At 40.9% G+C, this 17,310-nt stretch overlaps 1 protein-coding gene across 3 annotated transcripts in view; it reads right to left on the bottom strand.

The window, feature by feature from the left end:
• The window catches only part of IMPG1 (interphotoreceptor matrix proteoglycan 1), a 133,082-nt gene that overhangs the window by 49,950 nt on the left and 65,822 nt on the right, over window positions 1-17,310 (bottom strand). The gene's annotated exons all lie outside the window — the stretch shown is intronic.

Raw genomic sequence — 17,310 nt, 5'->3', positions numbered from 1 at the left:
GTCTCTGTCTTGGCAACGATACTCTCTCCTCTGTGTCTCCAGTGCCCTCTGGAGAGGCGTGCCAGGCTTCCAGCTTTGCTCCGGTGAGCCGACCCCTGGATTCCGGCCACACCTGCTCCTTCTGTTGTCTCCGTCGGCTGGGGTGGGAGCAGCACCTGCTCTTCCTGATCCCTGGGACCTCTCCTTCTTTGCCTGGCTTGTGGGCTCCTTCGCCACCTGAGTAACACTGTCCTTGTAAATTCTTTTTCTTATATATAATAGCTTTTAATAACCATTAAAAGCTTCTGATGTTCAACTATTTTGACCTATAAACATGGCAACCTAATGCCTGAAACAGTTTTTTTTTGTTTGTTTTTTTTTCTGGTTAGATTCTGACTGCAATGGGTCAATTAAGGAAGGGAACCTTTCCACCAAAAAGGGACATGAAAATGCCAGCCCTGGCAGAGGAGATGCAGCGGGCAGAGAGCACAGGGGCCCAGGACGCAGCGCTGGGATGGGCGAGGAGCAGGGAGCAGCCAGACCACCAGGCCCATCCAGGCTATATGCACAGGCAGCCGGCATTTTCCGGGTCGGACCAGATCGGAGACTATAGTCATGAATAGACTGGCTGAGTCATTAGAAAAGAGAAAATAGAAAGCTGACTCCAGGACCCTACTGAAAAAAATCTATATTTCAATAAATGCATGGAAAAATTAATACATTTCTCATCCAAAATAATACTTGAGTGATTTATAACAAACATTTTTGTCATCCTTATCAGTGCTCTGTCTATATTGCTAATGTTGTTATTCAGACTGTTTCAAACTCTACTGCATTATCTGGCACCAGGCTGTGGACCAAGCTTCAAGAGGAGTCCACTTACAGAACCACTTATAGAACATGGTTTTAGCAAGACTTAGTTCTGTTTGTGCTGAACCTATTGGATCCTGAGGTGAGAGGAAAAATGTGCGCCCCTGTATATACTTCACAAAATACCTTCCCGTATTGTGAATCAAATAAAAATGTTACTAACAGCAGTATGGTCCAAAGACATGACTAGATGTAAACCCCATGTTCAGTCTGTTTGCACCGTGTCAACACTCACAAGCCTGCCTGAGGGGGAGGCAAGGGCGTGCAGACTAGACATGACTGTTCCTGTCAGACAATAGTGCAAGGCTGGGAAACTACAGCTTATCTTTATTTAAACTCTTTAAAAACTAGTGATTTCTTTCTTTCTTGCAATTGATAGTGTTTTTTAAATTAAACTTATTGGGATAACATTAATTAAGAACATTATATAAATTTCAGATATGAAATTTTATAATATTTCTACTATCTACTCTATCGTATGCTTACCACCAAAAGTCTGCTGTGCTTCTATCACCATGTATTTGACCCGTTACGTTTTGATATTTTGTTCATCATGAGGATTTTTGCTATTACTTTTGATTTTTTTGAAATCTTATGTTTAAATACGATCTTGATTACTGAGTTTTTTTGCTTCCCCTCAAATTTTGTGCCTCTGGCTAGTGCCTTACTCACTGTGCCCTCAGCCCTCAGTCTGGCCCTGCTTGGGGCTACGTGCTACAGGTGCACAGAGGGTGTGTTAATGAAGATGGGTGACGAAGAAAGAGAACGGGCCAGGCAAGTTGGTGCAGAAATTTGTGAAAGGAGGAGTCTAAGGAGCTGATAAAAAAATAATCCCTGTGTAGACTAGAGGTCTTGAAAATTACTAGAATAAAGTCTGAGGAAAAATACCAGGGTCATTAAATCCAGGGCAAGTTGACTTTGAATTGGTGGTGAAGTCATTGCAAATACAGGTCTGGATTGGAATCTGCACAAAGATGCTTTGTTGAGATTAGGGATTTGCCAAAATAATCTGAATGTGGGAAAATGGTTTACAGTAGAAGAGAATGACACTTGTAAGGCAACCTGTCCTTTTCAGACAAAGTAGGTATCAATAACAAGGGCTGAAAGTTACCCTTATGGGGATGTTGCTACAAACTGCATATCATGTCAAAGTGGATATCTTTACCAAAGTGGATCTCTTTACCAACCTGGGTTTTATACGAGGAAGCAGAAAACGTGAGCAATAGGAAAAGAAGATAAGACCTCCTCAGAGAGAAATGAATTGAGAAATTCATTAGTTTGTGTGTGAGGACCGCAGACTTAAGTACAAACAAAATAAGCCTACAGACCAATAGAAAGAACCTCAAATGATTCTCATGCAAACAAGAGAGTTTCATATCTTTTGTGTATGATGAAGCATGAATTCAACTGCTCCAGAAATGAGACTTTTAACATAGAATTAATGTCAAAAATTTTCTCAAAATCATTTTTCCCTTTCCTTTTTTCTTCCTTTTTTTTTTTTTTTTTTTGTATTTTTCTGAAGCTGGAAACGGGGAGAGACAGTCAGACAGACTCCCGCATGCGCCCGACCGGGATCCACCCAGCACACCCACCAGGGGCGACGCTCTGCCCACCAGGGGGCGATGCTCTGCCCCTCCGGGGCGTCGCTCTGCCACGACCAGAGCCACTCTAGTGCCTGGGGCAGAGGCCAAGGAGCCATCCCCAGCGCCTGGGCCATCTTTGCTCCAATGGAGCCTTGGCTGCGGGAGGGGAAGAGAGAGACAGAGAGGAAGGAGGGGGAGGGTGGAGAAGCAAATGGGCGCTTCTCCTATGTGCCCTGGCCGGGAATCGAACCCGGGTCCCCCGCACGCCAGGCCAACGCTCTACCACTGAGCCAACCGGTCAGGGCTCTTCTTTTTTTAAATCCAGGAATTCAGAGCAATCATAGATGACCTATGCCAAGCAGCAGGTCCCGTTTTCTGTAATGGATATTAAGGCACTTAGGGCCTTGGTAGGCAGTACGGCTCTCCTGATTTCCTTTGGTTATGCTTAACTTCCTCTTTGCCTGAGAAGAATAAACCTCACACACAGAGAGAGAGAGAGAGAGATGTTGAGTGAAAAGTCTCAACTTGGATGAAATAGAGGCCCTCAGCAAGGGCCTCCCACAAGTCTTACCCTCTCTGTCGCGCTCCAGCAGTGCTCGGCAAACTCATTAGTCAACAGAGCCAAATATCAACAGTACAACGATTGAAATTTCTTTTGAGAGCCAGATTTTTTAAACTTAAACTATATAGGTAGGTACATTCCTTATCGAGGTAGCGCCCGCACATGGTATTTTGTGGAAGAGCCACACTCAAGGGGCCAAAGAGTCACATGTGGCTTGCGAGTCGCAGTTTGCCGACCACTGCTACAAGAAGGGGGGAAGATCTTCTTTCTGAATGTCAGCCTGACATTCAAGTCTTGCTCAACTATTCTCACTCTCATTTCCGTGGACATTCATAAAACATACTCTGCCTCTTAGAGCAAGGTGGGAATCATGAGTCACGTTTACAAGAAAGTAAGCAAATGACAGTTACACAGCACAGGAGCAATGCAGCTTTGTCCAACGTAAAACCAGATCTGGTTCTTTGAATTAGTTCTGTTTTTCTCCTTTCCCTGAGCTGGCAGGTGCTCTGCTTTTCTACCCCTGGCCCTTGATCAAATGTTAATCTTTTTAATGGGTTCTCCCAGGAAAATGCTTACGTTGCAGCCCCAGCTTCCTTTTCAGGAAGCGCCTACATTCCCAACATTGATGGCTCATCTCTCCTGCCCGGCACCTCCCACTACTGCTTTATTCCCGGGGCCTCTATCCTTGTTCAGCTTCTCTTCTATTGTCCTCCAGGTTCCATGATGAAAACAAACATTGTCCTGAATTAAAAGGTCCTTTTAGCTATTTCAGTTGTAATCTATCTCACGTTCCTTCTCCTGGCTCCCCTCCTCCTCTGCACTGCCCGGTTCTCCCAGCTGTAACATTTCTTGCTCTGTTTCTTGAGTATGGTAAAGCACCACGTCTAACTACCTTTACTTGAATTTAATATAAAAAAGTTACTTTGAAAAAAAGTGATGTACATAGCTTGCATAGTACCCTTGAGCCACTCTGGCTTTCATAGTTGAAGAAATTTACTGGAAGATCATTGACAAATGTCACATATATACAGTGTGTCTGTAAAGTCATGGTGCACTTTTGACCAGTCAAAGGAAAGCAACAAAAGATGATAGAAATGTGAAATCTGCACCAAATAAAAGGAAAACCCTCCCAGTTTCTGTAGAATGATGTGGCAGCATGTGTGCATGCGCAGATGATGACATAACACCGTGTATACAGCGGAGCAGCCCACGGCCATGCCAGTCGAGATGTGGATGGTACAGAGGAAAGTTCAGTGGGTTCTGTGGCTTGCTAAATTAGAATCTGTGACCAAAGTCAACGTGAATATCAGCGCATTTATAACGAAGCGCCACCACATAGGAATAACATTACTCGGTGGGATAAGCAGTTGAAGGAAACCAGCAGTTTGGTGGAGAAACCCAGTTCTGTAGGCCATCAGTCAGTGACGAGTCTTAGAGGCTTATACGGGATAGCTACCTAAGGAGCCCTAAAAAATCTGTGCGTGAGCCCACAGCGAACTGCACTGAATAGGTATGAAACTGGGAGAGTTTTCCTTTTATTTGGTGCAGATTTCACACTTCTATCATCTTTTGTTGCTTTCCTGTGACCGGTCAAAAGTGCACCATGACTTTACGGACACAATGTACAACTGAAAAACCTGACTAAAATTATTGCATACTTCCACATAAAGACCCAAATCAGTGGTAATTTGTTATCCTACAGAATGAAAATCTGGACTGAGGATCTAAAGAGATCATTATTTTTAAATCTAAATATATGCTCATTCAAAACAAAACAAAAACAAAAACAAAACAAAAAAAAAAAAACAACAAACCAAAAAACCAAACCCCACAAGTAGATAAATACAAATGGATATATTTGTTTACCTCTCCACAAATACTTCAATTTGTTCCACTGCTATAAATGAAGTTTGGTAAGTTTTGTAAATGATGACTTTGGATGATAGTAAGCATTTTATTAAGATTCTTTGGATTATCAGTTGTTTCCACATTCAAAATAGCATGAAGCTAATACACATGCTCTGGCAAGGATTTTCCTTAACGTGACAATACAGAAAACTTGGCAACTACAATGGGGAGCTGTTATTTTTCCATCTCGTTCAAGCAAGAGACAGAGAAGTAAAAGAAACTGAACATTCTCTTATCACTTGGTTTACTCAATGGTCAAAAGATGCTAAATTCTCTCTGAAATTAATAGGATCTATTTAAGGATGAAAATTTCCTGATATTTACATTTTTTAAGGTCAGGCAGATGATGTGACTGGTCACTTTGAGCAGAAGTGTGTGACAATCACAGAAGTTTGCCCGGTTGCCTGTGCAGACTCCCTTTCTCTGCCGCATGCAATTTGTAATCTACTGATGCCTTTAGAAATGCAGTTTTGCCTTCTCAGAACTTAAACACTAAAAAAAAAAAAATCATTCATGGGCATTCCCATTTATGTCCCCCAATCCATTTATAAATGCTTTTGCTGTTTCCACTTTAGGATTGCTAAGATGTTACTTTCAATGTAAGAGTCGTTGGTTTTTTTTAAATTCAAATGCTGATCAAATTGTAAAAGTATGATTTTGAACAACAGGACCCAAGGTGATATTTCTTCCTCTTCCTCTTGCAGGTGGCCTTGCGTGCTCCTGGCTACTCTCTGGCCTCAAACCATTTGCACAACCATTGCCTCAGACTCTCCGTAAAAGTGGGCAAAAGCGGGGAGGAAATATTTGCCTTTCTACCCAGACTCTGATGTTCCCATGTGTGGTCAAGATAAGGACACGTGAGGCAGAAATCCTGGTAACTATGAACACATCCTGTCCCCAGCACCTGAGAAGGGGTAAACAGTGGGAACCCGTAACTGGAGGGGGTTAGATGCCACTCTGGCCAGTTGGCCTGTGCTACTCTGTGCTTCTCTCCTTGTGGCTCTCTCCTGGGAAACTCTCTGGTCTCATTCCATTTCCTGCACCCTCTTCTTCAACCATGGCTCCTTCCAATTCTACAAATACTACCTATTGTGCTAATAACAAATACACCTGTTACACAGTGGTTAAGGGCATTCTATCAGGCAACCCTGCTTTCTCTTTGTACCAGAGGAATCATCAAATTATGATTTGATTCTGCCTGTTCTAGTTCTGGGTTTGTATTTTTTTTCCGCTGACCTGATGTATAAAGCACCCTCTGTTTTTTTAAACTGCTATGCTGACTCATTCAAGACATACTGTGAAGGTTAAGTCAATGTGTCAACTTATTTGGGCCACAGTACCCAGATATTTGGTTAAACATTATTCTGGATGTTTCTGTGAAGGTATTTTAAAGATGAAGTTAACATTAAAATCAGTGGACTTTGTGTAAAGCAGATTACACATGTAATCTATCATGTGGGTAGGACTCATCCAATCAACTGAAGTTCTTAATTTAAAAAAAAAATGACTTCCCCAGAGGACATGAAAATGCGGGCAGTAATCTTTTCCCAAGTCTCCAGCCTGCTGGCCCACCCTGCAGATTGTGGACTTGCCAGACTCCACAAATGCATGAGCCATCACTTCTCTCTCTCTCTCTCTCTCTCTTTCCACACACACACACACACACACACACACACACACACACACACACACACACACACACACCCATATTGGTTCTGTTTTTCTGGAGAACCTTAATACATATACTGAACATTTAACTTCTATGTAAAATTGAATTCATCTTCATTTAAAGTTCCAACCACTTAGGTGGGGTCTTCCCAAATGCATATTAAAAAGTCCCTATTCTCTGAATTGTGCTAATTTTTCAAAGAAAGAGAGAAGAGAAAGGGAGAGAGAAGGAAGAGAGAGAGAGAGAGAGAGAGACTCTTTGACCTACACTTCTCCTCTATCCTCCATTATCCAAAGTAGTCTCTGGTTTATTATTCTTTTTAAAATAAATTCTCTTGTATCCCTTCTTTCTTCTCATTTCCCTCTGCTCCTTCCTACCCTCATCGATGCCCCCAAAGCTTCACACAAGATGTGGGACAAAATTCCTCACTGTCCTACTTTTTATCCACGAGCTGTGGACACACTTTCCTAAGCCCCATTTTTATCACCCCCCTTTATTTCCTAAAAATCAGAACAAACTCCTTTTTTTTTTCCTTCACGTTTGTAGGTCACAGATAAAGCAAATAGAGAGTGCACTGCGGTCTAGTGTGAATCTGTTTTCTTTTCTCAGGATTGTTTTCTCTGCTTGCTGAACAATGCTAATGTTGTGTTATTATTATAATGAAGAATTCTCCAACTGGAAATTCTAATTTATTCCTAAATCTAGGTTTTGGAAACATCATAGGCACATGTGATGGTGTGTTGTTTTTGTTTTGTTTTGTTTTTTGTGTGTGTGTATGACAGAGAGAGAGAGAGAGAGAGAGAGAGAGAGAGAGAGAAAGCAGAAAGGAAGGGAGAGAGGTGAGAAACATCAATTTTTCATTGCAGCTCTTTAGTTGTTCATTAATTGCTTTCTCATATGTGCCTTGACGGTGTCTGTGTGTATGTGTGTGTGCTCCAGCAGAGACCCCTTACTCAAGCCAGCAACCTTGGGCTCAAGGCAGCGACCTTGGGCTTCAAGCCAGCAACCTTTGGGCTCAAGCCAGCAACCATGGGGTCACGTCTATGATTCCATGCTCAACCCAGTGACCTCCACACTCAAGTTGTTGAGCAAGCGCTCAAACCAGCGGCCTGGGGTATTTTTTGAACCTGGGTCCTCTGCGTCCCAGTCTGATGCTCCATCCACTGCACCACTGCCTGGTTAGGCTATGCTGGTGCATTCTTATCCTAAATATGGGATTGCATTTTTGACAGAGATATAGTTCTTCCCATATTTTCTTCATGCAATGTCACCTTAAGCTCTTTTTAAATTTTGTCTTAAGTTTTTTTTCCTAAACACTCTCAACTTTTCACATATAATAAAAGTGATATTTTTAAGTTAAGCTTTGTTAAAATTGTCATAATGGCTTTATTTTGAAATGCATTTAAGGATTTATTCATGCAGAGACATTCTTGTCATTAGAGTTGTTTTGCACAACGGGATGATTTAGGGACTAGAGCGCAACAGTTCCACCAAGTGTGAAAGGAAACAGACAGGACAGGTCCAGACAATGTCTGCGGGGACCACAGTGCCCCCTGGTGGAGCACCGTTTTCACTGAGCCAAGGGCTGCAGTGTGCTGGGTTTCTAGCGTCGCATTTCAGCCACAGGGAGTAGCTAACAGACTGTAAATACAAATACAACTGCAGTTGTATTTGCAGTCTGTTAGCCGCCACTCCAAGAAATAAAAGGGGATACAATGCAGGCGCTACATCAAAAGTTAAAAATAAGATAGATGCCCAAACTGAAGTTTAAAACCCAAACCAAACAAAAACCTCAGGGTTGTTGGAATGGAACCTTTAAATCAGGTTGTGTAGGGGGATCAAGTGCTGATAAGTGCTACTAGCTCCACAGATTGAAAGTAATCTTAGAAATAGTTTCCTAAAGCAGGCCATAAAGAGAAATCCTGAGTCCTTATGAATCATTGTGTTTACCTATTCATGTGGCAGAATTTCCTGTATTTATGACCACTCTTTTTCTCTTCTCTGTAAAATACAGAGAGAACAATACAAAGCGTTGTGAATAATGGGTACTTAACCTTCCTAGTTATGGAAATGTGAGGCAACAAAAATGGGTGTAAGTATTAAAAGTGATCATGTCAAGGATCTGAGAACCAGCAAAGGTTAGCATTTCCTAGGATGTGTTTACTAGTCGTCTGACCCTAAAGATAATGGTAACAGGAAGGCAATATCCGGACATCTGAAAGACATGGTCAAGACCAGTTCACTGGCTGAGGGCAGACACTGCAGACATGGGAATGACCTCTTCCCACTAACGAACCTCTAACACGGGTCGAGAACCTATGGCTCGTGAGCCAGATGTGGCTCTTTTGATGGCTGCATCTGGCTCGCAGACAAATCTTTAATAAAAAATAATAACATTAAAAATATAAAACATTCTCATGTATTACAATCCATTCATTTCCTACCGTTCATGTTCATGGTTGTGGGTGGCTGGAGCCAATCACAGCTGTCCTTTGGGACAACACAAAATTTTTATTGGATAATGCATAACGTACACGGGTTGTGTGAGGTCAGGAATTAAACTTCCCTTCTTTTAATCAGGTAATCTGCTAGCTAATTGCAGAAACCCTTTTGACGAAGAAGATGGCTAAAAGAAAAAAAGATGAGGAGTATCATACTTTTCAGCAGGAATGGACAGAGGAATTTGCCTTTGTGGAGAGAGCAGGTTCTGCAGTGTGTCTAATATGCAGTGATAAAATTGCATCAATAAAATGGTCAAATATAAAGCGGCACTTTGACACACGCCATACTACATTTGCATCGAAATATCCAGCGGGGGACAGCAGGAAGAAAGTATGTCAAGAGCTACTGTGCAGAGTGCAAGCTAGTCAGCAGCAACTCTGTGTTTGGACCCAACAAGGTGACTGAAATTCGGCTAGCTTTGCTGGTGCTTTAGCAATTGTGAGAAACGGAAAGCCATTCACAGATGGGGAGTATGCCGAAACATTCATGCTTGATGTTGCCAATGAACTTTCTGACAACTTTTCAGATAAAGACAAGATAATCAAATGAATAAAAGACATGCCTTTGTTGGCAAGAACTGTTCATGATCGTACCATCATGATGGCAAATCAAATTGAGGCAACACAAGTGAAGGACATAAATGCAGCACCATTCTTTTCTCTTGCTTTGGATGAGTCAACAGACATAAGCCATTTATCAGTTTAACGTGATTGCAAGGAATGCTGTCAGTGACACACTATGTGAAGAAAGTCTTCCTGTTTTGCCTATGAAAGAGACAACAAGAGGGAAGGATTTATTCATCTTTCACTGAGTTATTGTACTTTAAAAGTGTTGGTCTTACATAAAATGCACACATTTACTTGTTAGTGTTAAACATATTGTATGGCTCTCATGGAATTACATTTTAAAATATGTGGCGTTCTCAGCCAAAAAGGTTCCTGACCCCTGATCTAAAATCTATGTGAGTGTGTTCATGTATAGGACAGTGAGTGTCAGAGGAAAGGAAAGATATCATTTCTAGTGACAACTGCTTCTACTTGCTTTTGCAGAAGTGGCAGCATTTATCTTAGAAACACGTGGTCACTGTTCAGTAAAACGTTGGAAGGAGATAAAACAGATGACTACTTTCCATAAAATATTGGATCAGATCCTGGAGGGAGAATGGGGACAAGCTTGGATAATGGACAGTCATTGGGGAGTTTTGAGTGTTTCACAGCAGGTGCAGCAGGGAGGTGGAGGAATCAGTTCAATATGGAGCAGAAAGTCAGAACACTTCTTGGGAATTGTCAAATGTGCGGCAGGGCATTGAATTTCCCAGACTTAAAATTTGAAGGATAGTACTATCCTCTTGACATCTAGGTTAAACCTAGAATTACAAAATCTGAGAGTTGGAATGACTTCAATGTACTTTTCACCATTCTCTGAGCATTGTACAGGCTGTTCTACGGATGGAGTGTGATTGTGAGTCTTTGCTGAATGGCCTGCCTCGAGATCACATTCTCCTTGAGGGCCTCTCTGAGTAGTTTTTATAAGCATCATATTCTTGTTAGGAAAACTTACTCTTTGGTCCTTGATTTAGAAGTACAAGGAGGAAAAGGCAAAAATATTGACCACAGTGGCTTAATGTTCTAGCTGAGTTTTTCTTGTACATCTGTCCAAGTCTTACTATTATCCTTTTTTTTTTTTTCTGAAGTAGAGCATTTTAAATAATATCTTTGTCAGACCTTTCTGGTTGAGAGTCAGGACATGAACAATTTTTTTTTTTTTGGCTAGGAGAGTGGCTTATTGCATATTTCTTTCACTTCTTGCCTACATATTAATCAGTGTGGTAGTTAATACGTCATGTGCAGTGGAACTGATTACAGTTCTTCATTTTGACAAAAGTATTCAGCAGTAAGGACTATCACCTTACATGTTAGGCTGTCTTTGTAGCAGCCTGAGGAGTGACACAGGGAGTGGCATACCCTCCAGGAGTTTACAGGTCGAGACCCAAAACACTGATGCACCCAAAAATGTAACAAGGAGCTATAAAACCCCAAGCTTGTGCCAGATGTTGTGTTCAGTGCCCTGAGGAATAAGAACACACTTTCACTTCAGAAATTCGGTCTGCAACAAATCCCAGACATGTGTACTAATAATTCCAATACCAAGTGGTAAATGTCTGTTGGAGGTTTGTATACCTCTTTGTTATAGAGTCAGGGAACAGATGTAATTATGTCTTTTCAGGGAGGAGGTAGGGAAAGTTACACAGAGGAGGTGGCACGTTAGCTGGAACTTAAAGTGTGAGTAGGAGGTCATCAGGGTAGAAAAATGGAAGAATATAATAGGCATGAGAAAAAATAATTTGTGCGAAGGCATGAATGTGGATGACATATGTTGGCAATGGTGAGTGGTATGATCAGAATAGATAGCTGACTACTTACTGTCTCTGGACCATTTCATTGGCTCTGTCTGAGCTTCTTAGTCGGTAGAGCAAAAAGGGAAATAATTAAACTATTCCCATCAACTCTGACTTTCATGGAGGTATTATGATACAAATTCATTTGTTTACTCCCTCAATTCATTCAATGTATATTAACTGCTTCTCTAGTATGTGCCAAGCTGACTGGATACCAATGATATGGCAATAAATAGACACAGAGTCCTTGACCTAATGGAATATTAACAGCTGGATTCTCTACCACGTTCATTCAATTTAGTTCCTCTGACTGATTTCCTTTCAATGGAGTCAAAGGCTGAGGTGAGATGAGGAAAAGTCAGAAATGTGTGGTGATTTAACATATTACTTAGATGGGCGATGTAGTGGCTAATTTTATGTGTCAAGTTGACTGGGCATGGGTCACCCAGATCTTTGACTAAATGTTATTCACTGTGTGACCATGAGAGTGTTTCTGGATGAGTTTAACATTTGAATTGGTAGACTAAGTAAAGCGGATTACCCTCCCTATTGTAGGTGGGACTCATACAGTCTGATGGAGGCCTGAACAGGACAAAAAAGGCTGAGTAAGGGAGCATTCACTCTCGTTGACTGTCTTTGAGTTGGGACATGATCTCCTGCCTGTGGACTAGAACTCAACTGGGACATTCACTGTCAGCTCTCCTGAATCTCCAGCTTGCTGACTGCAGATCTGGGGACATCTCAGTCTCTCTAACCATGTGAGCCAATCCTTTATACTAAATCTCTCTCTATATGTATAAAATCTTTCATTGGTTCCGTTTCTCTGGAGTAGCCAGATGAATATAAGGGAATAAAAAAGCAAAACAACAGTTGCTAGCAGAATAGTTCTGCCTAAAGTCTGCTTCTTTCCCACTTAAAATGTTGCAGTTTATTAAGGCTGACACCTTAAAATGTCTGGCAAGTGGGAAAGTCTGTAATTGTGAGGAAGAAGATTAAAGAGCTTCTCTTTTGATAGATTAGATGATCATTCTAATGAGCATAAAGAAAATGTATTGCTGCCTACACACACCTAAAACAAACTAAACCAAACCAAAACACAAAAAAATTTCTATCCTAATGATTTCATACTATATTTAAAAAAAACAAATTGGATGCATGTTATGTGGACTGAATATTGAGCTTCTTATATATTTTTGGCTCTCATTTATATGAAACAGGAATAATTTTAACAGATAAATGGCTCTGCAAAAAAGAATAGTTTGGGGTAAATTGTCCTAAAATATTAATAATAGAAGATCTCAGAATTCTATACAAGATATCAATTCATTTAGTGTTAGAGAGGCATATTTTACAAGTACTTTATCTCAGGGGTTAACTACTACATTAAACCACTTAAGCTGAGAGATTTCTCTGAGTACTTGACTGAGATTTTAATGGCTTGGTGAGCGTTTAGTGACACTAACCTTAAAAATATTCCAGGCTAGCCCAAGGTTGCTGGCTTGGGCAAGGGATCACTAGCTTAGCTGGAGTTCCCCAGTCAAAGCACATATGAGAAAGCAATAGATGAACAACTAAGGTGCTGCAACAAAGAATTGACGAGTCTCATCTTTCTCCCTTCCTGTCTGCTTGACCCTCTCTCTTTATCACAAAAAAAAAAAAAAAAAAAAAAAAAAAAAAAAAATTCCAGGATGAAATTCCCTCGGTAATTCCATGGTGCAGACCCGTGCAGTCCCAGTCGCCCTTTACCTGTGCACTGGTGAGACCCAGAGCTGTTTCCATGAGGGAGGGAAGCTCAGTCTTGTCTAGCGTGTTCTCCTCCCTCTCATTTCCATGTATATAAAGGGAATGCCTTTTTTCAAGAACTTTTCCTAGTTAAGGTCTTCATTTCATTAAGATACATCTTTTCTATCCCCAGTTGGTCTAATTATGAAAGCATGTGGATCTGCCTTTAATTGGCAACAGAGTATTTGCACTCCAGGCTCAGGTCAGCAAATCCAGTGCTTTCTGGTCAATACTAATCAAAAGCTCAGTTATGAGATATAATACTTATTTATAGAACATTGATGGAAGGTTATGCAGCACATTCATTCCTCTAGATACTCTAAAATCAGTCCCTGAAGGCGGACTGTCAGAACCTAGACCTTGGAGAACTGCTGGAAACTGGGCTCTGGCATTCATTACGCATCTCTGGTGAGGGCCTTAACGGAAACAGCTGACTGGTTTTTACAGCAGAGAGGTTGATGCAGACAGGACATGTTTGCCATAGCCCAGACTCTTCTCCTTATGCGACTCATAGGAGAAACCCTTTCTCCTAAGCAATGACCAAGTTGAAAGCATGCAGATTCTAAATGACATAACTTGTGTTTTCCTCATGGCTTGATCTGCTAAGAAACTCAGAGCCAAATCCATGAACCACCTAAAGCAAATTTGAAGAGCTTGATGATGTTAATTTTGTACACAGTTTTCCCTACCAAGTCATCTGATTTGTAAAAAGACATAGTGAGATGACACATAAAATTAGCCATTTTAAAGTGAACTATTCAGTAACTGTAAATTAGCAAATTCACAATGTTGTACAACCACCACCTTTATTTAGTTCCAAATCTTTTTATTTTTGTTTTATTTTTCTTCCAAGACTTTAAAATCTCATTGTATGTTATGCATGTCTATCAATCACCACAATTTTTTAAAATGAGGTTGGATTTTAATAAGCAAATTGTAAAATAAAAATCTAGCGCCCAGCCGCAGTGCAGGAGACTGAGGAGTACACAGGGAATAGGAGAACCGAGGAGAAGTCATTTTGTGAGAACCAAATGAAAGTTTCAAGATAATTGTGTTAATTAGTGTCACCTTAATCAATTCAACAAAAAACAATGTTTCAAGAAGGGAGTGGTTAACAGGAGCCATACACCAGAAATGTCATGTTAAATGAAGATAGGAATCAGTTGCTAAATTGATTAATTAGGAAGTCATTTCTGAAAATTTTGTTTCTGTAATCTGTGATTAGAAGTGAAACCTTATAGTGAGTAGGAAACGATGTAGTAAAGACCCAGAAGGCTAGGCTATTAAAAAAAAAAAAGACAGCATATTGAAATAGAGAAAGAGAGGCAGGTTTGAGGGCAAAGCAAGTTGGAGGGAATGTGTATGGTTTTTTTTTGTTTGTTTGTTTTGTTTTTTTACTTTCCTAGGTTGAAGCACGTCTTTTTTTTTTTTTTTTTGTATTTTTCTGAAGCTGGAAACAGGGAGAGACAATCAGACAGAATCTCGCATGCGCCCGACCGGGATCCACCCGGCACGCCCACCAGGGGCGTCGCGTTGCTCTGCCCGGACCAGAGCCACTCTAGCGCCTGGGGCAGAGGCCAAGGAGCCATCCCCAGCGCCCGGGCCATCCTCGCTCCAATGGAGCCTTGGCTGCGGTAGGGGAAGAGAGAGACAGAGAGGAGGGGGGGGGTTGAGAAGCAAATGGGCACCTCTCCTATGTGCCCTGGCCGGGAATCAAACCTGGGTCCCCCGCACGCCAGGCCGATGCTCTACCGCTGAGCCAACCGGCCAGGGCCGGGAATGTGTATGTTTTTAATGATGGAGTTACTTAAGTCAAACATAGTGTTGTGGGAGAAGGAAACTTGGACTATGATCCTGGGTTTGCAACCAGCTGTAGTGTGACCTTGAGCAAGGTACTTCACATCTCTAGACTTGGTGTTTTAATCTGTGAACATACTAGCTTAACTACATTATACCTATGGTATATTCATGAATGGAATTAATGTACGAGGGGTGGGATTAAAGTAGGCTTACAGTTGTTTGTATAGATAATAATACAATAATTAATAAATACTAATACAAGAATAAACTGTGATTTGAGTACTTACAACTGTAAACCTACTTTTACCCACCCTGTATAAATAAAATGAGAACAGTAAAGTAATTTTGAAAATACAATAATATTTTATTATAGATATACCATTGTTTTTATTAATCTACCCCAAATACTGCCCTTATAATAATGTTTTATGATATATCATTCTAATATCTAGTGAGCACTTAATATCAATCATCTCACAAAAAGATTAGTTTTGTTTTATCCAACAAATAGTGATTGAAATGGATTGTGGTTGATTATAAATGGCCATCAATTCTCTCCTATCAAGAGATAAGTTCTATGTTCCTTCCTCTTTTTCTTTTTTTAAAAAATGTTTTCTTTTCTTGAATCAAGTTAGACTCCATGGCTGCCTCCCCATTAGAATGTGAGGAAGTAACACAGAGTCTTGGTCCTTAAGAGAGGGGCAGATTCCACTGTCTGTCTCTTGCAATCCTGACTCTTTGCATCCAGCTGCCATGCTGGGAGGAAGCCTAAGCAAGCCCCTTGGAGAGATCTATATGGAGCAAAAATGAAACCCCAGCCAACAGCTCTGGTTGAGCACCATTTGCCAGCCATCGAAGTGAACCTTCATGGAAAAAAATCTTCAACACTGGTTGAGATACTGTAGGTTACACAACACGAGGCAAAGAAGAGCTCTCCCCACTGATCTCTGCCCAGATTTCAGGTTTATGGAAAAATAAATTATTGCTATTTTAAGTCACTAACTTCAAGGGTTGGTTTGTAATAAACGTTGGTTAACATTTATTCACTGGTAATTACATAAGGCAAATATAATCTGTATAGGTAGTTATGCTATAATGCCATAAATGTATCTGTGCAAATCCTAGTATTCCAAAAATTTGCATACTAATACACAGGGTTTTGTGAGGAAAATAGGATTGAGGTGGACCACTCAAATCTGGTAGAATTTTGTAAAGAAGAACCCTACCTAAAACGGTAACAATCCTATTAAAAATATCAGCTATTATGAATCTGAATCTCCGATAGCATTTACACTTAAAATCACAGTGTATCCTTGTCCACCTTGTATTCTGGGGTTCATGATTCCTTAAAGACATTTTACTTATGTTTTCCCAAGAGAGCTGTATGAAGTAGAAAGCACAGGGGTTCCTGAAGCCACTGAATCACCACTTCTTGCACTAAGTAGACTCTTCTTCAGAATTTTAAGGTTTTTTGTTTTGTTTTGTTTTGTTTTTGATAAGGTCTTCATATAGTATTAAAGATTTCTCTTTTAGCCTGTCCAGGTGCTGGCACAGTGGATACAGCATCGACCTGGGATGCTGAGGACCCAGGTTTGAAACCCCAAGATATCTGGCTTGAGTGCAAGCTCACCAGCTTGAGTGTGGGGTCATAGATATGACCCCATGGTCGCTGGCTTGAGCCCAAGTTTGCTGGCTTGAGCAAGGGGTTACTGGCTCAGCTGGAGCCCCCTGGTCAAGGCACATATGAGAAAGCAATCAATGAACAACTAAAGTGCTGAAACTACAAGTTGATACTTCTCATCTCTCTCCCTTTCTGTCTGCTCTCTCTCTCACTAAAAGAGAGAGAGAGAGAGAAAAGACTTCCCTGTTATTATGAGAATATTTGACCCTATTGCTTCAGAAATGAACGTTTTTGAAAATCAAAAGTGAGCCAGGAGGATTTCAATGTTTACTGACACCCTTATTGATCAATTACATGTGACCTAATTGGTGCTAAAGAAATAGACAGTAGCAAAACAGACAGTATCAAAGGTCAGCCTATAATGTGGCAAATAGGAATACCTACACTAATTATAAAGGCATAATTCTTCGTTGCCTATTCCCTTGTCGTGGACTGGGGCCTTATGACCTACATTGTTCGGACGGACTCTCAGGTTTGAAGCCCAGTAGAGATGGCTGTTCTGTGTGGGTGGCATTTGGAGCTGCTTTGGTTTGAGCTTCTTTAACCAGGCTCGCCAGGAAAGGGCTGTTGGTGCTC

The sequence above is a fragment of the Saccopteryx leptura genome, chromosome 1 (assembly GCF_036850995.1).
Source record: "Saccopteryx leptura isolate mSacLep1 chromosome 1, mSacLep1_pri_phased_curated, whole genome shotgun sequence".
In the NCBI taxonomy this organism is placed as follows: domain Eukaryota; kingdom Metazoa; phylum Chordata; class Mammalia; order Chiroptera; family Emballonuridae; genus Saccopteryx; species Saccopteryx leptura.
The sequence above is the reverse complement of the archived record's forward strand: the minus strand, read 5'-3'. Positions and strand labels throughout refer to the sequence as shown.